Here is a 27,357-nt window from a genome sequence, read left to right as displayed (position 1 = left end):
TGCTATGGTACAGACTCTGTATTGGTCTATCGTGGCAAAGGAGCTGAGCCAAAAGGTAAACCTATTGATTTACCTGGCGATCAACTTTGCTACTGTAGTAAATTTTGGATTGTATGCGTCTTTTTATGTTGCCTTTAGGTGATAAACTAGCAGCAGTGAGACTACTATAAACTATTTTTGCGGTACAGAGAAGCTGTAGTTTCAGTAATGTGTAGGTACTTAGAATATGGAAGGGCCATTTGTCCGTGACCAGGAAGACCCTTGTCCATGCCCTTTTAGGGGCATCGAAAGCAACCAGTAGACAGACTCGAACCACAGCTGTTGTCTTACGAGGTACAAAAGATGTGGGGCCACAGAAAGAAAGAAGAGAGAAGAGAAAGAAAAAAATAAAGTTAAGTTAAAGTCCCAATGATTGTCACACACACATCTGAGTGTGGTGAAATTTGTCCTCTACATTTAACCCATCCCCGTGTGATTTTGATCCATCCCCTGGGGGAGAGGGGAGCAGTGAGTAGCAGCGGTGCCGCGCTCGGGAATCATTTGGTGATCTAACTCCCCAATACCAACCCTTAATGCTGAGTGCCAAGCAGGGAGGCAATGGGTCCCATTTTTATTGTCTTTGGTATGACCCAGCCGGGGTTTGAACACACAACCTTCCAGTCTCAGGGTGGACACTCTACCACTAGGCCACTGAGCTGGTTAAAAAAGTTAAAGTCCCAAGTAATGTGTAGGTAATTAGAATATGGAAGGGCCATTTGTCCGTGACCAGGAAGACCCTTGTCCATGCCCTTTTAGGGGCATCGAAAGCAACCAGTAGACAGACTCGAACCACAGCTGTTGTCTTACGAGGTACAAAAGATGTGGGGCCACAGAAAGAAAAGAGAGAGAGGAGAAGGAAAAAAATAAAGTTAAGTTAAAGTCCCAATGACCGTGTGGTGAAATTTGTCCTCTGCATTTAACCCATCCCCGTGTGATTTTAATCCATCCCCTGGGGGAGAGGGGAGCAGTGAGCAGCAGCGGTGCCGCGCTCGGGAATCATTTGGTGATCTAACAACCCCAATTCCAACTCTTAATGCTGAGTGCCAAGCAGGGAGGCAATGGGTCCCATTTTTATAGCCTTTGGTATGACCCGGCCCGGGTTTGAACCCACAACCTTCCAGTCTCAGGGCGGACACTCTACCACTAGTCCACTGAGCTGGTAAAAGGGGGGCTGCTAACATCTTTGCTTATGGGGCCACTCGAATTTTTGGAGAGACATCACTTGTTAGGGTTTGCAGAATATCTTCATCGTATGATTATGTTGGAATATAACCTGTAATAATTTAACTAGCTTGTCCTGTCTAGACAAAAGTAGTTGACCAAAGTGCTAAGATCTTTTCAACTGATTGACCAGACGCAGAGGAAGCAATCAAAGTTGCTTTGTTTACAGAAAGTCGTAAAAGGCCCCCTGCTATGCTTTGATCAGCAGGGGAGCGTCTTCACCATATCCTGTGTGTTCCCACACCCCCACTTTCAACCCAACTCTGTTTCTCTCAATCAATAAGCACCTGACGAGGCCTGAGTCAGACCATTCGACCATCGCTGTAAGCACAGCGACGAGTGAACTCTCCGCCTGCAGGTGTCTAAAATGACTTGCTTGACTCCTGTGTGGTTCTTGCAAAATAAGTTAGAGTGAGCACCACCCTAACAGTTTGGTGTCGAAACCCGGAACCCTCATACCCGCCATCTGGCTGACGGAGGAGGACATGCTGCATTGTCGACAAGCCAGCGTCCTTTAGGGGGACCTGGAAAAGAAAGTCCTGGGAAGAGAATTTCTTCGCTGGGCCAGCATCTTAGGTCTGCCTTCGTCTGTCAGAGGTGGTTTGACGGGGTCCAGCATTGCAGCGGACCGAGGAGACAAGTAAGTCATAGAAAAAAGCGCAGATACGGCTTTGGTTTGTCCTAGCTATGAGATACGGCTTTGGTTTGTCCGAGCTATGAGATACGGCTTTGGTTTGTCCGGGCTATGAGATACGGCTTTGGTTTTTCCAAGCTGTGAAACAGCTGGGGTTCAAGTCCCAGTGGAAGGAACGGGCTAAGAAAAAGAACAGAGCTTCTTTTTCTTAATTGAAGAAGGGCGTAGATTCTTTTTTTTTTTGCCCGTTGTTCCAAGCTGTTTGCATGAATGTTGTGTGGTTGAGAGAGTGCGACTGGTAGGATAAATTGACTGCAAAGAGAATTTCGTGGAAGGTCAATTTAAACCTGCATCCTCAAAGAAAAGAAAAAAAAAATTGTAAAAATTGTATAAACCAAAAATACCAAATTAAGATGGGAAATAAGAACGGTAGATCTCTACCTCTTGAAGAAGATGAGAAGTTCATGGCGAGTAAATGTCTTAATTGTATGCAATACATGCCGAAGTGGAAGAAAAAGTATGGTGTAGAAGGGAAGTTGAAAGTTGAAGTGTGGAAGATAGTAGTTGATGTTTTGGAGGAGAGTGTAGATAGATGACAAAGGGACAGAAAAAGAAAAGCGAAAGAGAGAGAGTTGAATTGTGCTAGAATGTGGTTGAAAGCTTCACAAGAGAGAAGAGAACAAATTCAAGAGACAAAAAATGGAGAGATAAAAAGTGATGAGACCACCATTCAATTAAGATTTGGAAAAGAATTCTGGGTGCACAGTGGCATCCCATTCGATGATGCAGCTGAGAGTGCTTATCTGCAACATCTTAGAAATGCGCTCCTCACTGTTTCACCCCCCGACTTAGGCAACTGGGTGAGGAAACACTTGGTGGAAGCAGAAACTGCTTGCGTTGTGACGATTGAGAAAGGCATATGTTCTGATGTATTTCATCTAGATGATGGTAATGATCTAGATGAAGATACAACGGTCTTCTTCCGAAGTTCCCAAAAGGGCAGAGGAAGAGTTAGAGACCAACAAGGCCGCAGGCCGCCATTCAATTCAAACTCCAGCTCAAATTTGGACTGTTGGAACTGTGGGAAACGGGGCCACTTGGCGAGAGTGTGTCGTCGTGTAAAACAATAGCAATCAAAGGGTGGAGGAAGAGGCAGAGGAAAAGCAAAATTTTCAACATGTCAAGCTCCCCCCCCCCCCTTTTTGACCGCTCATGCTAATACAGAATTCTGTACATTGTATGCTACATTTAATGGAAATTATTGATTGGTTGTGTTGTAAGATTATACAAACTTCTATATGCAAGCTGAATCTGAGAGATTGAGTTCTTTGAATTTGAAATCAAGGAGAAAATTCAGATTAATTTGCAAGCAGTTTTTTTGTGTGGAGTTTTTTGCATTGGTGGATTGTTCTATCAGGAACCTTGAGTTGAAAATGGTATATGAATGTTGGGTGGAGACCTTGGATGAATTGGGACCAATGTGAAAGAAAGACTCCTTTTTGGAGGCTGTGTGAGATGCAAATGAGCATTGATGACTGAATGCCCGACTGAAGGGAAAATACAGGTTGAATGGTTGAAGTTGTTGGAGAATACTATGGAAAATGAGTTGAGCGACTTTGAAAGAAGAGTGATTTTGAGTAAGTTAAATGCTCAACGTTTGTTTGACTGATCAAAGGAACCATTTGCTACAGGACTTAACATCTATGCCCCCAGCCCAGATCCGACAAAGACCAGGGAATCTCCTTTAAAGCAGGAGGCGATAAATAGGATAGCCCCTGTCATAAATGGTCTTTGGTTAGGGGGAATCATTAGGAAGTGCTCAAACTCTTCTCGCAAAAACCCCTATCTGCCCAGTTCAAAAGGGCGATGGAATTGACTACAACAGTTGCAAAGGACAGACGAAGAACAGTCCTTGACCTGGCATTTGCGTTTGGCGGTTGTCGTATTGTGGTGTGAAAAGGGTGTAGGAGCCGGCTCCTGTGGTGGTTGATATTGTAATTTGATTGTGGGGGAGACTGATGTAGGTGTGGGGCTCTGGACTCTGCGGGTAGCTGTTTGCTGGGTTGGCGGGGGTGGGGGACGACGGCATTGATTGTCCCAGTACTGGCCAGGCTGGGATAAATCAGTATGAAAATGCCGGCCACCCCCCCTCTTGCTTCCCTTGCTGTGGCTGCGCGCGGAGTGGGGTCGTACCCACTCCGGGGGTGTGCTGAGTGCGTGGTGGCAAGTGATATTGATGCAGGGTGATGCTTAGGGAAGGTGTGACAATAGTTGCACGAAGGATAAAAGTACTACCCAAACGTCAAAAAAGGGGATGGCGTTTGCGCAGCGTTGTTTGTTGGTATTGTTTGTGAGCTGTGTCTCTGCTGTTTTTGTGTTGTCTGTGTGTTGTGTTATGTGTTAAAAGGATGAAATTCGCTAATATAGGTGCACTAAAGAATTTATTTATCTGTAGTCTATCTGATTTGCACCGCAAAACAAAACCGATTTTGTTAAGATAGGAAGGAAAAATTAAAAAAGCGAGCAATTTGTTTATGGGCAGAAACTGGTCCACGCTCCTTTAATGCCTAGCCTTGGTTAGACAAAATTTGAGAGATGGAAAGAACTTGCTTTCTGGAATTAGATGATGAACAATTATGAAATACCGACATTTCAAAGCTAAATTTAAAATTTGAGAATAAGAGAGCGATTGAGTTAGTTAAAGTTATGAAACTACAACAGTTAACTATTATATTACTTTACCAGCAGTTATTTTGTTTATTATTATTATTTTTTATTCGATTGGTGGATTGGGTTGTTACGTTGAGAAAGGAAAGGAGACGATACAAATGGGCAGCTGTATTGAGCCATGGTGTTGTCACGTGCCGTTGACACCTGGCTCAACAGGGGGGGATGGAAGGGCAGTTCAGTCAGCTTTATACAACATATGAATTTGATTCATATTCAAAACGTTTATAAAAAAAAATTTTGTAGAGCTTGTTTAACATGTGCTTAACACAATCCACAGGGTTATAATGCCTGGTCATAATAGATGCATTCTCAAAATTGATTGAATTGGCTTCAAAATATACACTGAAGGCCTTAACAGTGGCAAAAACGTTATGTAAAGAAATAATAGTTTGTCAACAACTGCTGTAGATGTTAAAAAATGGAATCAATATCTCGAAATTGAATGTGGATAGTTTGTTTACTGATTGTGAAATGTGCGACAGAGTGTTCTATATAATATCCGTTGAATGGAAGAAAAAGAAAAGAAACCATTGCTTTTAGAGAATGTAGTCAACCAAAATTGTATATGTACCGACATGCCAAGATCTGGGAAAAAGCTGGAAAAAACAAAAACATAATATCTTTAAATTTGAGAGGCGGCGATGATCTGACTGAAATTGATGCAATTAAAGTCCCCAGAGGAGTTCCTGATTAATAAGAATTAATTGACCAAATTGAAGCGGGATGGGAGTCCTCCATTTGCTGCTGGTGGACGATGAACAAGAACGTTGACAGGATAAATTACATCCATTGCAACATGCAGAAAATGGGCAAACGGACACAAGCGGGACTTGAGGCAGTGCACGAACAGCTAGCCACACCTTCCCTAATGTCACACCAGAACCGCAATGCTCTTGTTATGTTGTTGTCTGGGAAAGGAAGGGTCTGCGCAATGTTTAGGGAACAATGCTGCACCTTCATCCAGAATGACACCGCCCCTGATGGGAGCCTGACGAAGGTGATTGCAAGCTTGCAATCCCTCAACACGTGGTTGAAAGAGCACAACAAGCGGATGACTGCTTTTGGGAAGTATAAAGCCCTTGTGTCCTCAATTACTGCTATACTCACCTTGTGTGGATGTTGTTGTATTCCATGTCTCCGTGCTCTGTTTAATCGTCTTATCACTACAGCAATCTCGCCCATGGACGACGAGATGGCCCGGGTATGCCTAATGTCTGAACGGCAGCATGTTGATGATAACGATGATGATGATGCAATTTTTGCACTTGAGTTTACAGACTTTTTCCCAGATCTGTGTGTTTCCAAATGATAATATCGCAACATTTATCCTTTTTTGGTGTAAACTTATTTTTGCTCATACTTGTGATCCGACAACTGAAAATCAAGAGAAGTGGTTGTTTTTGGTAATGTAAAAATTTAGCAAATGTGTGATAAACAGGAGGGAAATGTTGGAATAATTTAAGTGAAGCCTTGGCCTGCCAGACCTGTAGACCTTGTCATTTACAAGTTTATGGCTTTCCTTTTATCTAGGTTCTTTCTCTTTAGTGACAGGGATGTCTTTTGATCCCTGTCAGCCATATGTATCCTTCCTGTCCATATGTTATCTGTGTGTTTTTGTTCCTGTAAGAGGCCTTCACTAACAATGAGCAGAGCTTATTTGCATAGGCAAAATGTTCTTATTTGGTTGAAAGAAACTCCATTCCTTTTAGTTAACTGTAGGTTTGGTTCATAGATTGTTGTTGATCAGAACTTTTTTTCTTTGTTAAGTGTTAAACACAGTTTGAAGTAGTTGCGTACAAGTTATCCTATATTTACTCAATGTTTGTTTAAGGAACTGCATACCAGTTACCTTACATTTACTTAACATTTGTTTTAGTGTTTAGGACAAGTTACTTATTGTTATTGAGTGTTAATTTACTAAGTAGGTAAAGTCTAGCAAAGGTCTGGTTGCATTGTTCCACAGGAAAGCGGCAATTGAAGTTATCTGATCTCACTCGCGGACGACTCGGCCAACAACTGGAGAAGAACAGATGGACAAACTCTGCGGGGGTCACGGGCCGACAATGAAGTGCTAGTTCACACCAACACTACATTCCTTAGCTAATCAACGTTGCTACAGACACAATCTTCCCTCCCTTTGGTGTAGCAACGCCTCTGTAACCAGGGCAACCAAAACAGTGATAAAAGGAGCAGAAGAAACATCTCAAATGACTAATGCAAAGGTTGCAGAAAAGGTGCTGTTTTCCGGACGTGCTGCTGTTCTTTCGGTGGCGGATCCAGATCGGGATTTGGTCAGCAAACTACTGCGGATACGGAAGCAAAGCCCGAGGTCCAGATCACCCCAACGTTCTGGCTGAAGGTCCCAAGAAGGTGGGGGATGGAGCCTGCGTCGACTGGACCCTATAAATTGGTGGAGCGCAGCTCACATGCCGTCCGGCTGGCCGGCAAAGGAGATTCGTGGTATAATCTGTCCCAGTGCGCCCCAGTGAAGGGTTCCTGCAAGGAACCAGATCACCCATCAACAGTCCCCGCCCCCAGTTCATACAGAGGCAGAATAATCCTCTTCCCCCTTGGTGGCCAGGTAGTCCACCCTGAGCCACTGAAGACAACGACCACGCAGCAGACATTCCCAAGTTCTCCCCGGACGGAGCAGATCTGCGAAGGGGGTGAGAATGGTGCTCACCCTCCACCAGTGGGCGTGCCAAGCCCCCAACGGCTGAACAATAACGAGCAATTTTTGTCTTGATTGATAACATTCTGGTCGCCTAAGGCAGAGGGACCGTGTAACTCTTTTCCTGCATTTAATCTGGCCGCAGGTTTTTAAATTACACACACAATTTGGACTGGAGTATTGAGGAAAAACCTCATCTTCACTGGAAGTTATTGCTTTCATTCTATTTTCTTACTTATGTTTGACTGATCGGGGTTGACAATCATATGATAAAACAGGAGGGATATGTTAGGGTTTGCAGAATATCTTCATCGTATGATTATGTTGGAATATAACCTGTAATAATTTAAATAGCTTGTCCTGTCTAGACAAACGTAGTTGACCAAAGTGCTAAGATCTTTTCAACTGATTGACCAGACGCAGAGGAAGCAATCAAAGTTGCTTTGTTTACAGAAAGTTGTAAATGGCCCCCTGCTATGCTTTGATCAGCAGGGGAGCGTCTTCACCATATCCTGTGTGTTCCCACACCCCCACTTTCAACCCCACTCTGTTTCTCTCAATAAATAAGCACCTGACGAGGCCTGAGTCAGACTTCATTCGACCATCGCTGTGCTTACAGCGACGAGTGAACTCTCCGCCTGCAGGTGTCTAAAATGACTTGCTTGACTCCTGTGTGGTTCTTGCAAAAATAACCAATTGAGGTGGCTCGGTGATATCTCGTTAGGTTGCCTCTTGGATGTCTTCCTGGGGTTCTGGGCATGTCCTTTCAGAAGCCCCAGAGATGACCCGAGACATACTGGAGAGACTCTATCTCCTGGCTACACCTTGAGATCCCCCCGGAAGAGTTAGAAGAATTGGCTGGCAAGAGGGATGTCTGGGCTTCCCTGCTAAAACTGTTGCTTTTGCGACCCGCCACAAATAAGCTGTAGAAAACGGAGGAATCGATGTTAAACTACTAACTATCATTGCTTTGTTATTGGAGTAAAGAAAAATTGCTTCTTACAAAACTTTATTATATATAGTATCATATTCATATTGTACACAAAAAACAGAGTGTCGGTGATCTAGGTGATCCAAAAAGAGACATGGTGTGTCAGTGCACCAGGCAGTCCAGATGGAAACAGTTCAAGCACGAGCTGTTACAATACACATTGAATAATAATTGGTGCATGAATGGGTGAATACGAGACCAATGATTTGAGTACAGCGGCACGGTGGAGCACTGCTTAGGACGTCTTCACAGTTCAGAGACACAGGGTTTTATTCTGGCTTTGGTCTTCCTGTATGGAGTTTCCATGTTCTCCCTGTGCCCTTCTCCAGGTACTCTGGTTTCCTCCCACATTCCAAAGACATGAATATCAGGTTAATTAGGCACTCTAAATTGTCCTTAGGTGTGTTTCTAAGTGGGAATGCTTGTTTATCTGTGTGCCCCACGACTAGCTGGTGAGTCCTGCGATTGGTTGCTTGTACCCTGCCTACTGCCTAAAGTTAAGTAGGATAGGCTCTAGCCCGCAACCCTTGTGAGGATAAGTGGTTCAGAAAATGGATGGATGGATGGATAATTAGGGCACCATATGGTGTAGATAAAACAACTATGTAAGTGCACACAATTCGCCGTTTACAACTCCTAACTAAATGAATAAAAGCATGAAACGCTGACACCCCCCCGAAAAATATGTGAAACGCAATATAGGGAAGGAACACTGTCTACATTTGGCATCTTCCTTCCTACTTTGTTATAGACAGCTTTTAACAAAGGAAAATGTCCACCAGTTCTTGGCTGTCATCAGGAGACAAATAGTGTTTGTATTGCTATGATGTATACAGTATAATTCCATCAGCATCCACATATTTAAAAATGCACTCGTAGTGATTAAATGGAGGTACTACAGAAATGCAGATTGTTTTTCTATCCTAATGGCTTGGTCAATTTTGCACGATCGAAGACACTATTTTGGTGATTGGAACCATAAAACAAAGACTGCACGCATGGTGATACAATATTGAAGCCCATTCTTACATTAATATCATTCAAGTTTGATGTTCAACAGAGGGTTTAATAAAAAATGTTCCATTATAAAAACATGACCCAGTTCCGCCTAATGCTTACATCTGAGGCCTGTCTGCACACAATGAATTATAACACAAAATAAATTATATGAATAACAAAATAAACTATATTGTGTAAGGGATCGGACAGTACAGCCAAGTGCGTAGCGACAGAGACTTTATTGTGGGGGGGTAAGATGGGAACAGCTGGCGCTGGAGCGGCGATCTGGCTGAGGGGAACAGGCAATTCCGCGGGATCTCTGAATTGTCAAATGAGTCAGTTTCTCAGGGACATATTACCGAAGCAACATCACGGGACAGACTGACACTCACGTCTGCGCTGGCGGCGCTGATATAGCGCTGTCCATGAACCCGTGGCAGGTGGCGGCGATTCCACTGACAGGGGGGGCGTGGTCCTGTCACAGGTGGCACCAGCACGTGACAGAAGCCCCCCACAAGGGTTAGGGCTCCTGACGTCCCCAAACACAAAAACAACACAAAAAGGCGGGGGGGGTCAGTACTCCGTCGAAACGTCCGACTCCTCGCCGGACGCAGGATCGCCGGACGCGGGAGCAGAAGACCCCGGTACCGGCGGACAAGACCGCCCCGGACCCCTGCCCCTGGGCCCCTCGTCCCTCCTCGGGCGCCCGCGCCGAGGACCCAGTTGGTCCGGATGACAGCGATGGACCTCCGTGATGAGCGAACGGTCGAGTATTCAGCGGCTCGGAACCCAGGAGCTGTGTGCGTCGTTATAACCCTCCCAATCCACGAGGTATTGGAGGCCACGACCGCGCCGCCGCAAGGAGCGGACAGCGTAAGCCGGACCCGGAACGACGTGCTGGGGCGGCGGAACGGGCGCCGGCACGCTCTCAAAGAAGGGCCGCACACGGGACACATGAAACGTGGGGTGAATCCTCATGGACCCTGGAAGGAGAAGACGGACGGGCCAATCACCTTCTGAATAGGGAACGGTCCAACAAAGCGGGGCGCCAGCTTGCGGGATCCCGCTCGCAGCGGCAAATCCCGCGTTGAGAGCCACACACGCTGCCCCACCCTGTACTCCGGAGCCGGCGTCCGGCGCTTGTTCGCCTGGCGGGCGTAGCCTGAAACAGAGCGGAGAAGAGCGATCCGGGCCCTCGCCCAGGCACGATGACAACGGCGGACACAAGCCTGGGCCGACGGGCACGCCGTACCACGTTTCTGGTGGGCGAACAAGGGCGGCTGGTACCCGAAGACGCAGTGGAAAGGCGAAAGTCCTGTGGCCGAGCTGGGGAGGGGATTGTGAGCGTACTCTACCCAAGGTCCCCGGTGGCCATGCATCGGAGGTACTTGCCCAGTTCCTGGTTCAGGCGCTCCGCTTGACCATTGGACTGAGGGTGAAACCCTGAGGAGAGGCTGGCCGTAGTGCCAAGGAGTCGGCAGAACTCCGCCCAGAAGGTGGAAGCGAATTGTGGACCTCGGTCCGACACGATGTCCTGTGGGAGACCGTGGTGATGAAACACCTCCCGCGCCATGATGGGGGCAGTCTGCTTCGCAGACAGGAGCTTAGGCAGAGGGATGAAGTGCGTCATCTTACTGAAACGGTCCACCACCGTGAGGACCACCGTGTTTCCCTCCGAGGAGGGGGAGGCCAGTGACGAAGTCGATTGACAGGTGAGACCAGGGACGCTGGGGGACCGGCAAGGGTTGGAGCAGCCCGGCCGGAGGACGAGTAGACGTCTTACAGCGGTTACAAATCGGGCAGGCTCTGACGTAATCGCTGGTGTCCACTTGCCAGGTGGGCCACCAGAAATGCTGTGCTACCACGTAGCTCGTGCGTGCAGCTCGGGGATGACGTGAGGCGTGAGTCGTGCGCCCATTGCAGGACGGACGACCGCAGGCCTTCAGGGACGAACAGGCGACCTTCCGGGCAGTTGCTGGGGCCGGGTTGATCGCGTGAAGCGGCTTCCACTTGGCATTCAATCTCCCATGAAAGAGCCGCCACCCGAACCGAGCCCGGGAGGATAGTGGGAGGCGGACCCTGTCCCTCCTCCCCACCAGGAAACAAACGCGACAGGGCGTCCGCCTTCGCGTTACGGGAACCCGGTCTGTAGGAAAGAGAGAACTCAAACCGGTCAAAGAACAGAGCCCACCGTGCTTGTCTCGAGTTCAGCCTCTTGGCCAATCGCAGATACTCCAAGTTGCGGTGGTCGGTCCAGACAATGAACGGAGTGGTGACGCCACTCCTCCAAGGTCAACTTGATGGCGAGGAGCTCCCGATTACAGATATCATAGTTCCGCTCTGAGGCTGACAAGCGGCGAGAAAAAAAAGCGCACGGGTGGAGACGATCATCTTGGCGGCTACGTTGGGACAACACCGCCCCGACGCCCACGTTCGAGGCGTCCACCTCGACCACGTACTGTCGGGATCGGGGACTCGGAGGATGGGAGCGGATGTGAACCTCCTCTTGAGCCCCTGAAATGCCTGTTCTGCCCGTTCCGTCCATTTGTATGGGGAGGCGGGGCTGGTAAGGGCGGTGAGGGGCGCGGCCACTGTGCTGTATCAACGGATAAAACGGCGATAAAAGTTTGCGAAACCCAAGAACTGTTCGGGAACAGGCCATGACGTGACCGCTTGCACCTTCCCAGGATCCATTTCGATGGACCCCTCACGCACCACGTAGCCGAGGAATTTGACAGAAGAGGCGTGGAACTCGCACTTCTCTGCCTTCACGTAGAGCGAATTCTCCAGGAGGCGGCGCAGCACCGCCCGAACATGCTTGATGTGCTCAGGGAGCGAGCGGGAGAAGATGAGGATGTCGTCCAAATAAACGAACACGAATTTGTCCAGCATGTCTCGTAGCACGTCATTTATCAAGGACTGGAAAACTGCTGGGGTGTTGATGAGCCCAAACAGAACCACCAAGTACTCGTCGTGTCCGCTCGGGGTGTTGAAAGCCGTCTTCCACTCGTCTCCCTCCCCGATGCGGATCAGGTGGTAGGCGTTGCGAAGATCCAGCTTTGTGAAGATGGTGGCACCCTGAAGGCTCTCGAAGGCGGAAGAAAGAAGAGGCAGAGGGTATCGGTTCTTTACAGTGATCTCGTTTATTCCCCGGTAGTCGACGCACGGGCGGACCGTGCCCTCCTTCTTCACGAAGAAAAACTCGCTCCCGCAGGTGAAGAGGACGGCCGTATGATACCGGCCACCAGGGACTCCCGGATGTATTCCTCCATAGCCCGGCGCTCAGGAGCGGACAGGGAGTAGACGTGTCCCTTGGGAGGGAAGGCGCCGGGCAACAGGTCGATGGCGCAATCGTAAGACCGGTGTGGAGGAAGAGAAGTGGCCCTGGCTTTACTAAAAACTTCTTTGAGTTCGTGATACACTGCTGGTACAGTGGAGATGTCGGGACTGTACCTGGGCGGGGCTCTACCGAGTGGGCTGGTGGCCACCCTCAGGCACGTCCGATGGCAGCGTTCCCTCCATTGCCGAACCACCCCCACCTCCCAGTCCAGCACAGGGTTGTGCTGCCGCAACCAAGGGTGCCCCAGAATGAGCTGCCGTCCTGGGAGGGAAAGAAGAAAAACTGGATGGTCTCGTGGTGATTGCCGGAGAGCAGTAACTTAACTGGTTCCGTCACGAAAGCCACCTCGCCGATCAGACGGCCATCAATGGCACGCGCGGGAATGGACGGGCTCAGAGGCAGGAAGTCGATACCCCACTGACGTGCCAGGCAAATGTCCATGATGTTCCCCTCCGCCCCGGAGTCCACCAGGGCTGCCACGTTCTGGTCGCCCGCCGCAAGCTGGACACGTGCCTGTAGCGTGAGCGTGCTGGGACTGGGAGAGCCGGTGCTGGTCGAGCTCACGCGGATCCCCCGACGCCGCGTGAGATCCGGCCTTTTAACGGGCACCCCGCCACTTGGTGACCCCCCTCCCCACAGTAAAAACACAAGCCCAGTGAGAGGAGTCGACGGTGCTCCTCTGAAGGAACCCGAGCCTCTCCCAGATCCATGGGCTCGGCGGGTGGTGTGGTTGGCGGGTCCCCAACAGACGGAGGAAGGTGACCACGCTCTTGATCGCGCCGCCGCGTCCGGATCCGCCGGTCTATTCGGGCCGCAGAGTCCATCGCGCCCTTCAGGGTACGCGGGCGATCGTAGGACACTAGTTCGTCTTTCATGTAATCAGCGAGGCCATTGAGGAATGTGTTAACGAGCGCCGGCGCATTCCATCCGCTGCTGCCAGCCAACGTCTGGTACTTAAGTGCGTAATCCGCGACCGATCGGCTACCTTGACGCAGCTTTGCCAGTTCCTCGACGGCGTCTTCAGTGGCCGAGCCCAGGTCGAATAGGCAGAGCAATTCCTCCACGAATGCGTCGAACGACTCGCAAGCCGGGGCCATCCTCTCGTATTCGGCCAGGCCCAACAGCCGCGCCTCGCCCGTGAGGTGGGTGAGGACGAACCCGACCTTGGCAGACTCCGACGCAAACGTGATGGTCTGGAAGCTGAACATTATACGGCAACTAGTCACAAATGCCCTCACATGCTTGGGATCTCTGTTGAACTTCTCGATGTTGCCGAGGCGGGGCTCCGGGATGTCCACGAGCCTCCTGGCCTCCTGGTTGACGGGCGGTGCGGGGGTGCCGTGACAGCCGGGGACGCAGCCATCGACAATCTCTGGAGGGCTTGGGCGATCGCCTGATGCTGTAGCTGTTGTTGTTGACCAACCTACATCAGATTCCGGATGTCGGCAGACAGGCTGCTTATTGCGGTCTCGGCTCACTCCAGTCGGCTCAATGCCGTCTCGTCGTTCGCTGGATGCATAGCCTTGGTCAGTCTGTACTGTAAGGGATCAGACAGTACAGCCAAGTGCGTAGCGACAGAGACTTTATTGTGGGGGGTAATATGGGAACAGCTGGTGCTGGAGCGGTGATCTGGCTGAGGGGAACAGGCAATTCCGCGGGATCTCTGAATTGTCAAATGAGTCAGTTTCTCAGGGACATATGAGCGAAGCAACATCACGGGACAGACTGACACTCGGGTCTGCGCTGGTGGCGCTGATATAGCGCTGTCCATGAGCCCGTGGCAGGTGGCGGCGATTCGTCTCACGGGGGGGGCGTGGTCCTGTCACAGGTGGCGCCAGCACGTGACATATTGAGTCACAGGAGGGAATAAATTATTCAACCTGACCTGCAAATGAGGCCCCCAAATATATATATGTGGAGGGACATGAATATTTACTACAGTATGTGATTATGTTTTATTACCGTTTTTTTCCGTGTATAGTGCGCGAAATTTACCTAATTTATTGTCCTAAAATCTGGGGTGCGTATTATACATGGGTACAAAGAAAAAAAAAATTTAATTTTTTTTTTTTACATTTTTTTTTTTTTTTTAAAGAAAGTCATGGTACAACAAAACCAACAACAGGACTGACCGACAAAGTCGTGGAACAAAAAGACAGGGTGACATTACCAAAGACAGGAACAGAATGACAGTAACACATGCAATGATCCAACGGTGAGCGAGGGGCAGACAGGACTTAGATACAAAACACGTTACATCGATTGAGGTGACACAGGAAGAGAGGGGCGACGCGAACAGAAACTATGGCAACCTAGACACATAGCAAAACTGGGGACGAGACATGACAAATCTCCCCCGAAATAAAACTCACCTTTCTTCTTGTTTGTTGTCAATCGCGCATTGCATTCAGCCATCCTGGCCAACACACTTAGTCAGTAAAATACATAATTGACGACACATCGTTTGATGCGATGGTGCAATCCTTGAGGGTGTGTTATTGTCAAATATTGTTTGTTTTTAATCTCCATCGCGGACCGGACGTCATACGGAGGCCGCCATTACAGATGCGCAAGACACGTCAGCTATATTAAGAGCGAGAGTTGTTTTCTTCCTATTAGTTTCAATTCACAGTTTAATTAGCAGTTTCAATCAGCAAATAACAAAATGCGTATTACAGGTAAAATTTTATTTCACAACACTTTGCCTTGTTCCTTTGGTCTCTGCTGTTCATCCTAAAACACAAAGGCGCTCTTTAAGCAATGCGACAGTGAGCGCCCGGCGCGCTGCGGTTGCGCGACCGCACCAAATTAAGCTCCCTGCGCAGTGCGCACTGAGGTCCACTTAAATTTTAGAAAGTACATCAGGACTTTAAAAATATCTTCTAAATTTCAGCGACGGCTCTGTCACAATAATGCGACCAGTGCGGTGCAGTTGGGCAGTCGGCGGCGCGCTACGGTTGAGCGCTCTCTCTCACACTCTCTCTCTCGCTCTCTCTCGCTCTCGCACACACGCAAACCGGATATCATACGGAGGCCGCCATTACAGATGCGCAGAACGGATGCGCAAGACACGTCAGCTATATAAAGAGTGAGAGTTCAGTTCTCTACCTAAATCCGTATTACAGGTAATATTTTATTTCACAACACTTTGCCTTGTTCCTTTCGTCTCTGCTGTTCACTTCAAACACGCTCCATGCGACCGCAATGCTCTCGTATCAGACGCTTGCTCGATCACCTGCTCGTTTGCTGTCCCGTGCGCGCACGGAGCGCGGTGGTGCGTTTACGGGCAGTCGGAGAAATCAACGCCAACAAAAAAAATTACATCCAGCCTAGTTAAGACCATACCAAAGACAAAAAAAAAGTAAAATTTTTTTTTTTTAAATTCATAAAAATTGCGTGCGTATTATACATGGGTACAAGCTTTTTTCCAGCATCAGCATGCCATTTTTAGGGGTGCGTACTATACATGGGGGCGCACTATACACGGAAAAAAACGGTAGTTACGTTCTATATTAAATGTAATGATGAATAATGACAATAAAAGAATAAACCATTTGTAATATAATAATAGTGAATTATTTGAGGCCAATTTTTGAAAAGTTTATTCAATCATCTGCGAATGTATCTCAGTGTGTTCCAAATAACTACCCTCTTAATTTTTATCTTATAAAAGTGCTTTACGACTGCACAGAAAGCCAAATTCACTCAAGGATTGTGTCGTTTTTGCGTACTGCTAACCGTAAAAATGGAATGAACGGATCTAAATTTTTGAGTTGTGATCTGAATTGAGTCTTTTCCTACCGACCATCGTTCTGACATGGTTCAGGACTCTGCTATGTGTGCAATAAGTAGGGGTGGGGAAACAGGTGCAAACGGCACTGAGCTGACAAACTTTGTTTGTATTTCCGCTGTTATGTCATTAGCGCAATATCCATTGTGAATTGCGCACTAAAAAGGAGCACAAACTGCGGGCGCAAATGAGGAGCAATTAAAGGTGCTATCAGTTCATTCTGTGTGGATTTGGCCCCAGAGTCTGTGATATAATACCTGAATCAATGCCTTGAGATACGAATGACCCAACTTACAAACTTTTCACAATATGGGCTGTCAATTAACAGATTTTTTGCACTGACTTCTGAGCACATATCTGCGATATACAGTGGGGCAGAAAAGTATTTAGTCAGCCACTAATTGTGCAAGTTCTCCCACTTGAAAGTTGAGATGCCTGTAATTTTCATCATAGGTACACTTCAACTATGAGAGACAAAATGAAATAAAAAATCCAGAAAATCACATCGTCTGAATTTTAAAGAATCTATTTGCAATTTATGGTAGAAAATAAGTGAGCTCTTGCGTGGACCCCCAGATCGAGGTCATTATTGACCAAATACTTATTTTCCACCATAATTTGCAAATAAATTCTTTAAAAATCAGACCATGTGATTTTCTGTATTTTCTTTTTCATTTTGTCTCTATGTGGGGGACATAGTTTATTAAAATTAAAGATTTTAATGATCAAAATTACAGTCATTTCTCATCTTGTTCATGGGACAACTTGCACAATTGGTGGCTGACTAAATACTTCTTTGCCCCACTGTACATAAGTGCTTTTTGGTGGCAGGTGACTCAACTCACTTCAAAACAGGCAGAGGTTTGACAAATATGCTTCAAGCTGTTTTTGCCACTTTTACCGAGCTGCCCTTGAACACATCATGAAGTGCCCCAATTGTGTACACAGCACAAAGTGCAGTATGTTAGTATATGTGCTCTGTATATTGATACTTTTATTTTGAATGATGCTAAGCAGGAAGTACTGCTTTTACTATTTCTGTTTTACAAATGTTCTTAATAAAATCCAGGTGATACCAATGTGTTCATGGGCACTGGCAAACCAAAGTGAGTTGTGTGACGGTCATCATTTTCTCTGTCTCCACAGTATGACTTATTTTATTTGAATAACTCTGCTAATACAGTATAACTGTGCACATAGGTGTTTTCCTTTGGCATTTGGTTCATTTCATGACTATTCACACAAATCTCAGAACCTCTGCAGTGACGCCGCTTCAATTTTGCTGTATTATATTAGTGAGGCGGCGGCGCACTGGTTTGCATGTCCACAATTCCGATGTGCAGGGTTCGGTCCACAGTTCCGATGTGCAGGGCTCTGGCCTCGGAGTGTGCTTTGTGAAGTTTGTGTGTTCTCCCTGAGCCTGCGTGAGTTTTTTTCCGAGTACTCTGGTTTCCTCCCACATTCCAAAAACATGCATAGTAGGTTAATTGGGCACTCTAAGTTCCTTTGTGTCCTTTGGTTTGATTGTGAGTGTATGTTTGCCCTGGTAATGATCATAATGTCAGTACAAATATCGCAAACAATATAAGTATATAACAATAATTTTTTGCGTCATTGTTGACCAAATAGTGATTTAATGTTAATGTGTAGATATGTTATTACAATGTTACGGATAGTACTTTTTTTTTACCAGATTTAATTTAATTTTTTATTTCCCTATCACACCATCGCAACATAAGCAGCTGCTAATTAATCCAAGGCAATTTACTGCTTTGTCAAAGATAAATCACCTGTGAAGCTTAGAAGGCAAAATTATATATAGTATATCAAGAAAAACTGCATCGAAATGTGTTTTTTGTTACATTGATTGTATTCAAATTTATAAGTGCTCTACAAACCTATTTGTCAAGAAGCCCAGGGTGCAGCCCTCTGCCTAAGAAGAGGGAGTTGAAGGAGAGCTGTGAAAATGAGACAACGCACAATTTTCATGGTCTGATTCTGATTGAACCACTCTTACAATTCTCCGGCGTGAATATTGATGGGGGGTGGGGGTAAATAAATGAATATACAACTAGATCTCTCAATGTCATTTAAGGAAGGAGACAGGGCTGACACGCTCGCTCTTTTCCTGCCCTTTTATTTTTCTCCTCCCCAACAGCAATTTATTAGTGTTACCTCACAATTAAAAAAAAAAAAAAATTAAAATTAAAGGTAAGTGATCTGGTATATCTCTCAGTAGCAAGTGGTGTGTGTAACGGCACACTGGCGTCAGCGAAAAAAGACAAAAAACAGCTTCTTCCACAACCTAAATAACCATCCTGTCACGCCTGTTCCAGAGCGCGCTCGGGCTGCACTTCCCTCGGCCACACCGCTTTTGTTACCGTAATGTCTGTCACCTGCTTCCTCTTGTTACCCTGTGTATTTGAGCCCTGCCCGTGTGTTTCTCCCTGTCGGTGTCTACTGTTGTGTCCATTCCTGTTCGTGCCCAGTGTTCCTGTTCTTGTCATCTGGTTTTCCCTCAGTCTGTCTGAAGGCTCACGTTCAGAATTTTAACCTTGTCCAAGGGGACTTCATGTCGGTCGGTCTGTCTGTTTGCTGGCCGTGAGTCTCTCTCCCGTCTGTGTCATCGGTTTCCCACCTGCCTCTCTTCCAACTCCCTTTCCTTTTAATAAATCCTAGTTAAAGGTGCATTTGGTCGCCCTGGCTCAACTCATTCCTGACAAGACACCGACCATCACAGCGACCAGCGCTTGGACCAACCGTTGCCGGCTCCCGCAACTGCTGCATGGTCGCCAAGGAGCTGAGTTCCAGCGACGCAAGATGCACGGTTGCCCCCCCAAATCAGAGCCGACGGTGCGAATGCTGCGGTCGCCACCTGTTCCGGCGGCGCAGATCCAGCGGCCGTCACCGTCGGCCTTCAACGGCGCATCACGCACGGCCGCCCCCCGACCCAGTCCTGATGCCGGCCACCTGTTCCGACAGCGCAGATCCAGCGGCCGTCACCCAGTCGGTTTTCAGCGGCGCAAGACGCACGTCCGCCCCCCGACCCAGTTCCGACGGTGCGGATGCTGCGCACGTCACCAGATCCGGCGGCGCGGATCCACCAACCGTCACCCAGTCGGCCTTCGGCGGTGTGTGACGTGCGGCCGCCTCCCCATTTCCTCCCGGCCCTTGTTGGACAGTCTTGGATTTTTTCTTTTTTGGGACGTCGGGAGCCGTCCCTTGTGGAGGGATACTGTCACGCCCGTCCAGAGCACGCTCGGCCTGCAGTTCGCTCGGCCACACCCCTTTCGTTACCGTAATGTCTGTCACCTGCTTCCTCTTGTTACCCTGTGTATTTAAGCCGTGCCCGTCTGTTTCTCCCTGTCTACTGTTGTGTCCATTCCTGTTCGTGCCCAGAGTTCCTGTTCTTGTCATCTGGTTTTTCCTCGGTCTGTCTGGGAGCTCACGGTCAGAATTTTAACCGTGTCCAATGGGACTTCATGTCGGTCGGTCTGTCTGTTTGCTGTCTGTGTTGTCGGTTCCCTGCCTGCCTCCCTTCCAACTCCCTTTCCCTTCAATAAATCCTGGTACAACCTGCATTTGGTCGCCCTGGCTCAACTCATTCCTGACACATCCCATAGTTTGTGAGTCTCTGGTCAGTCAGTACGAGGAACGATTCTGATGTAGAACAGGGGTTTTCAACTGGTTTTGTCCAAGGGACCACCATTGTAACCAAGAAGCAACTCGGGACCACTGCTTTGGCGGAATATTATTTTATTTTGCACCAAATGACGATAGACCTATACAGGCTATTTATTTGCATCTGTATTTCTATTTAGGTATTCTCAGGTACATATGACATAATTTGGATGTAAATGACTCACAAAATTAGCTGGAAAATAAATCAAGTCTAAATTGACTTGAGGATTGAACCCACCAAATTCAAGGTTGAAGTCTATTACTCTATAACCAAGCCACGCACCTCATAACTTTGCTTGGGGGAGGGGTAGACCGTTCAAATATGCTATACTTGATGAAAACCCAAGAAGACAGAAAAAGTAAATAGTTGCTGCCATGAATGGCTCTGTCAGGCCCTACTGGGAGCAATATATATATATATATATATATATATATATAGCCTTGCTCAAGGACACTTTTACATGATCAACGAGCTTGAGAATTGAACCCACTCAGTTGGTGTACACGGTTTACCGTTTTAAAATGGAAGGCGGGTACTTATTTTCACAGGTTGGCTTAGTCCAATAGGGACTATCAAGTGTAAAAGATTTTCAAGTTTCAATTTTGCAGTCCACCCAAAATACCACCACGGACCACCAGAGGGCCGAGGACCACCGGTTGACAATTGAATTAGAAGACAATAAATCATCTTTAAACACAATTCAAGTCACAAAAACAAGAGTAGAATTAGCGCAAGGGTATTTTACCCAGAATTGCCAACATTTGGCTGCCAAGTGTGATTCATTTGACGCCCTACAGTAAGATACATTTCATCTCAGTTTGATATATACAGACTACAATAATGTTGAAATACATCATATAGTGACAGCAGTGCACTACTCAGTGAAGTCGTCTTCACTTGAGGTGAAGATAAAGTCCATGTGTAAGCTGAATTGTATTGAGGACTGAGCATGCCAAACTTAAACAAGTAAATAAATAAGCCACAAAATGTCTCATTGAAAATGTCATAAATTAATGAAATGTTTCATTTATTAATTAAATATGGAATTAAACAAATCCATGCGCTATGAAATTCTCAATAATTAATTAAATTTCCAATGATTCTAGGTAAGCACACATTTTAAACATAACAGTCTTGCCTATGAGCATACAAGTACAGTCAAACCTCAGTTTTCGACCACAATCCGTTCCAGAAGGCGGTTAGAGAAGTGAATCGTTCGAATTTCAAATGTATTTTTCCTATTACAAATAATGGAAAAGATTTTAATTAATTAAGACTAATAGAAACGCCTTTTTAAGCATTTTTTCATTTGTGCATTTTTGTCCGATTGCGCAACTGCAGCGCACCGCCGAACGTGCAACCGTAGCGCGCCGCCAACCGTGCAACTGCACCGCGCAACTGCAACGCACTGGTCGCATTATTGTGAAAGAGCCGTTGCTGAAATTTAGAAAATATTTTTAAAGTCCTGATGCACTTTCCAAAATTTAAGTGTAGGGAGCTTAAAGGGCATGTAAAAATACACTATGGGGTCCCAAAATGTATTTGATAAATCAACGGTTTGTATGTGATCGTTGAAGTTCATCCCGGAAATTGCCGAAGTGACTGTGACGTAGATTATAGGACGCCAAGCGTTGCCGAGTCACTTAGCCCATGTAAACCTAATGGCGGATACAGCAGTCGTCTGACGAATATCCCTCAGATGATTCTTCACCTTCAGATGAAAATGAAGAAGAGTATGATTTCTTTCCTGGGGTACAAGGGTACCAATTTGAACCGGTGAGAAGTACCCCAGTGGGAGAACATCTAACCGAAAATGGCGATCATCGTGGCCGTCGGCAGGAAAATGCGGATCGGCTTGGAAATACTGACCGGTTTGTAACAAAATATCCCATAATTAACTGCCTAAATAATTGTGAATAATTTAAAACGATTGTACTTGTTAATACCTACGCGCAAAATGGAAAAAAATAAGATATTCTAACCGGAGATTGCAATGACCTAATTTTCACATGGTCCTTGTTTACATTTTGCATTTGACTGATTTTCATGAATGACTGTGTTGTGACTGTCCCATGACCAGGAAAATTATTATAATGTAAAATGATATTTTGACAGTAAACGTACTTTCATGGTTTTGTCACAGGTCACAGTTTAATTATTGTGTCTCATTCAAAAGTGCCTTGTAAATGCCTCTGATTTATGAATCAAGACAGGTAAAAAAAATATACCATAAACACCATGATGATTGGTTGTTACATACATGGCAACCAATTGTTCTTCTGTGGGCACAGGTTGGACTGTAGGGACTGCGTCTGGCTTGAGAAGTTTCTTAGTTTTGAAGTTTTGATGGAAATGAGCTCCACAAATGACAGCTTGAGAGTCTGGACGCGGGGTCTCAAAATCGGCTTGTTTCGTTTGGACAAAACAAACCCATTGTCGTCGTATGAATTCCATTGCTGAGAAACGATGTAAACTGTGGGTTTTGTGCGTTTGTACCTTCCTGTAATCGGGCTGTTGTTACATGCAGTTTCTCACACGTGAGATTAATAAAGTTCCTCTTATCTTATCTTATCTTATTGCTACAAAATTTGACAACACAAACCTTCACCATCGTGGAACAGACGTTTTAACACCAGTTTGTAAACTACCGTTTTTTTCCGTGTATAGTGCGCCCCCATGTATAATACGCACCCTAAAAATGGCATGCTGATGCTGGAAAAAAGCCTGTACCCATGTATAATACGCACCCAATTTTTATGAATTTTTTTTTTATGAATTTTTTTTTTTTTTTTTTTAAGTCCCAATGATCGTCACACACGCAGGGAGGCAATGGGTCCCATTTTTATAGTCTTTGGTATGGTCTTAACTAGGCTGGATGTCATTTTTTTTGTTGGCGTTGATTTCTCCGACTGCCCATAAACGCACCACCGCGCTCCGTGCGCGCACGGGAAAGAGGCGTGCGGACGTGAAAAAGGCGGCTCTGTATGGGAGAGACGTTGAAGAGGAATAAAAACACCTTTGGAAACCAAAACTTGGTGATTTCAAGTTTCATTTCGAGGGACATTTGTCACGTCTCGTCCCCAGTTTTGCTATGTTGTCTAGGTTGCCATAGTTTCTGTTCGCGTCGCCCCTCTCTTCCTGTGTCACCTCAATCGATGTAACGTGTTTTGTATTTAAGTCCTGTCTGCCCCTCGCTCACTGTCGGATCATTGCATGTGTTACTGTCATGATGTCTGTTTACTTTCTGTTCCTGTCTTTGGTAATGTCACCCTGTCTTTTTGTTCCACGACTTTGTTGGTCAGCCCTGTTGTTGGTTTTGTTTTGTCTAATCAAAAAAAAATAATAATAATAATAATTAAAAAAAAAAAAAAAAATTTTAATTTTGTACCCATGTATAATGCGCAACCCAGATTTTAGGACAATAAATTCGTTAAATTTTGCGCACTATACACGGAAAAAAACGGTAAATGAAGCTTATATGTGACGTATTGGAGACAAAACACCAGGAAAATGAGTGGTTCTTCGCGTTATCAATCGGTTAACAATGGGGGGAGTCCATCTACGTCACGGTACCACGTGATCCAGAACGGAGCGGTTCATGACAGGGGCGGGAAAGATCGAGAAATACACAAATATTGACTGTATTTGGCTCGAAAATGCAATTTTATTTCAAATTCTATAATATTATTTGGATACAGGTGAATATAATCGAACATGCTGAGTGGTTTTTAGAGCATGTTAAAGTTGCCTTTACATACGCTTTAATTTGGTCCATCGTCCCGTCGTGTTTCAAGGCTGCCACCATCGTACCTGTGCCGAAGAAACCTGCTCCGTCCTGCTTCAATGACTACCACCCCGTGGCACTTACGCCCATCATCGTGAAGTGCTTTGAGCGGCTTGTCATGGAGCACATCCGTTCCGTTCTCCCCCCCCACCATTGACCCCTTCCAGTTTGCGTACTGAGCCAAACGGTCCTCTGAGGATGCCATCTGCTCTGCCTTCCACTCGGCCCTCACCCACCTGGAGAGAAGGGACTCGTATGTGAGATTGCTGTTTGTGGACTTCAGTTCTGCCTTCAACACCGTTGTGCCGCAACGTCTCATCAGCAAACTTGACAAGCTGGGCCTCAGTACCTACCTCTGCAACTGGCTACAGGACTTTCTCTGTCAGAGGCCACAGGTGGTACGTGTTGGTGACAAAATCTCCGCCAGCATCACGCTGAGCACGGGGGCCCCCCAAGGTTCCGTGCTCAGTCCGCTGCTCTTCACCCTCCTGACGCATGACTGCACTGCAACCTACAGCGACAACCGCATAGTGAAGTTTGCTGACGACACGACTCCGGTGGGTCTCATCACCAAGGGAGACGAGACTCAATACAGGCTGGAGGTTGACCTTCTGACCACGTGGTGCAGGGACAACAACCTCCTGCTGAACGTCGACAAGACCAAGGAGATTGTTGTTGACTTCCGGAAGGGTCACGCCCAACACCTGCCGCTGACCATCGACGGTGCTGTGGTGGAGAGAGTGAGCAGCGCCAGGTTCCTGGGGTGCACATCAGTGAGGATCTCTCCTGGTCCACCAACACCGCATCACTGGCGAAGAAGGCCCAGCGCCGCCTGTACTTCCTGCGGAAACTCAGGCGAGCGAGCGCTCCTTCGGCCGTCATGACTATGTTTTACCGTGGCACCATTGAGAGCGTCCTCTCCAGCTGTATTGCTGTTTGGGGTGGCAGCTGCACTGACTACAACTTGAAGGCCCTGCAGCGCATAGTGAACACGGCTGGTAAGATTATTGGTGCTTCACTCCCCTCCTTGAAAGACATTTAAATCTCCCATCTCACCCACAAGGCGACCACGATTGTGAGTGATGTGAGTCACCCCGCTCACTCGTTGTTTGATCTTCTGCCCTCTGGGAAGAGGTATAGGAGCCTGCGCTCCCGCACCACCAGACTCACCAACAGCTTTATACTCCAGGCTGTTAGGATCCTGAACTCGCTTCCCCTTTCTGCGTAGCGTCTTGTACTTTTGTGCTATGCTTACTGTCTGCTGTATGCACACTGGCTCCGTTTTGCTCCTCTTATTTATTGTGTTATCTGTTTATTTATTATTTATTCATCACTCTTATTATTTATTGTTTGTGTCTTCTTGCTTTTATATTGTGTCGCTTACTTGTATGTCTATCGTGTAACATGTCTCGTCACCGTGGGATAGAGAAAACGTAATTTCGGTTTCTTTGTGTGTCTTGACATGTGAAGAGATTGACAATAAAGCTGACTTTGACTTTGATCTCGCAACCGCATCGCGCCGGGCGCTCCCTGTCTTTAAGAGCGTCTTCGAGTTTTAGGATAGCTTTACTGCTCCCACTTGCTTTCTTTGGAGGCATGATTAGCGGTTAATACAATCCTCAAAGTAACGAAAATACAATAACGAACGGAGTGAGTCGGCATCTGGGCCGCGTGGTCGGGTTTTCTCGGGTCCTTTCTGTAATAGGACCAGCACTAATATAAAGAAGCCATGAGAGTTCTCTATCGGACAATCGGTGAGCTGCAATCCACGTACACAGAGGCTGTTTTCCTCATTGCTGGGGACTTCAACCAGGCTAATATGAAGACTATTCTCCTTCATTTTTACCAACACGTGGATTCTCCAACTCGGGGAGAGAACACTCTGTCTGGACTTGGTTTACACCAATATAAAAGATGCATTCAGAGCAGCCCCCCGCCCCCACCTCGGCTCTTCAGACCACCTATCTGTTATGCTACTCCCTGCATACAGGCCCCTGCTGATGAGAGCAAAACCCACAGTGAAGCAGGTGAGGGTGTGGTCTGAGGGGGCCACGGAGGAACTCCAGGACTGCTTTGAGTGCTCTAACTGGGACATGTTCAAATCAGCAGCAACATATGACAATCAGATCAACATTGATGAGTACGCCATGACTGTGTCAGCCTACATCAACAAAAGCACCGAGGACGTCAGCACCAGGGCTGTGGACTCGGTTCGGACTCGGGGACTCGGACTCGGTCGGACTCGGTCATTTTTGCCGGACTCGGACTCAGTGCTGATTTTGACCGAGTCCACCGAGTCCGACAATAAAAAAAAAAGAGGCAAGATGCAGCCAGAGAGTGTCAGGTTACAGTCAGCGTGGTAGGAGTGGGAAGAAGCAGTAAAAACTCCACCAAACTCGTCGTAATGACCCGTGATATATGTTATATCCTTACTATTTTCCAGGTTCTTAGATAGCAAGAATAGGTCGGACAACGACGTGAATGATAACTGCTTTATTCCTTACTCACAGTGCGATCACAGGGCGTACCACAACAACACAGAATGCGCCCATCCCACTTCCGGGGTTTTTCTACTACGGAATTTGAGTTAGCCCAAAATACACAACATCTCTTCCCCTCTTACAATGAACGTGCTATATGCACCTATAACTTGACATCTTCAAGATCTATCAATAACTACCAATAAACAATTATCATATATGGTCCAGACAATTATGACAATAATATTCCCATGAAACCTTAACTATGGGTGAGGGTGGACTACGTCCAATTATACCGAATTTAAGCGAAAAACCGATGTCGTACGGCGTCGTACGGCGTCAGCACTATGTTGTTTTCAATAAAAACATGAAGAACTCACGTTTGCGTCAGTTAGGGTTAGGGTTAGGGTTATATATGCCAATTATATATGCCGTTACCGATGACAGATCCGCGGGGTTGTTGTAATCTTGAGGCGTGCCTTGCGGAGATCAAGCAATGGATGTCTCTCAACTTCCTTCGTCTTAACCCAGATAAAACTGAGATGTTGATAATTGGGCCAACTCGTTATCAACACTTATTCAAGGAAACCGCTATAACTATAGATAACCGTACTATCACTCAAAGCGATACTGTAACTAATCTCGGGGTAATATTTGACCAAACTCCCTCCTTTCAAAAGCACATTAAGAATATAACCAGAATTGCGTTTTTTCACCTTCGTAATATTGCAAAGATTCGTCCGATCCTCTCGACCGGTGATGCAGAAACTATTATACATGCGTTCGTCACGTCGCGCCTGGACTACTGTAATGTACTATTTTCGGGTCTTCCTAAGTCCCGCATCAAAAGTCTACAGTTAGTACAAAATGCTGCTGCAAGGCTGCTCTCTCGGTCAAGAAAATTTGATCACATTACCCCAATACTAGCCAACTTACATTGGCTCCCGGTCCATTTAAGATGTGACTTCAAGGTTCTTCTATTAACCTATAAATCAC

General features: G+C 46.7%; 1 long non-coding RNA gene across 1 annotated transcript in view; it reads right to left on the bottom strand.

The window, feature by feature from the left end:
- The window catches only part of LOC133153249 (uncharacterized), a 65,062-nt gene that overhangs the window by 22,265 nt on the left and 15,440 nt on the right, over positions 1-27,357 (bottom strand). The window lies entirely within an intron of this gene.

The sequence above is a fragment of the Syngnathus typhle genome, linkage group LG4, assembly GCF_033458585.1.
Source record: "Syngnathus typhle isolate RoL2023-S1 ecotype Sweden linkage group LG4, RoL_Styp_1.0, whole genome shotgun sequence".
Classification (NCBI taxonomy): Eukaryota; Metazoa; Chordata; class Actinopteri; order Syngnathiformes; family Syngnathidae; genus Syngnathus; species Syngnathus typhle.
Note: the sequence above shows the minus strand (reverse complement) of the source record. Positions and strands in the feature narration are given on the sequence as shown.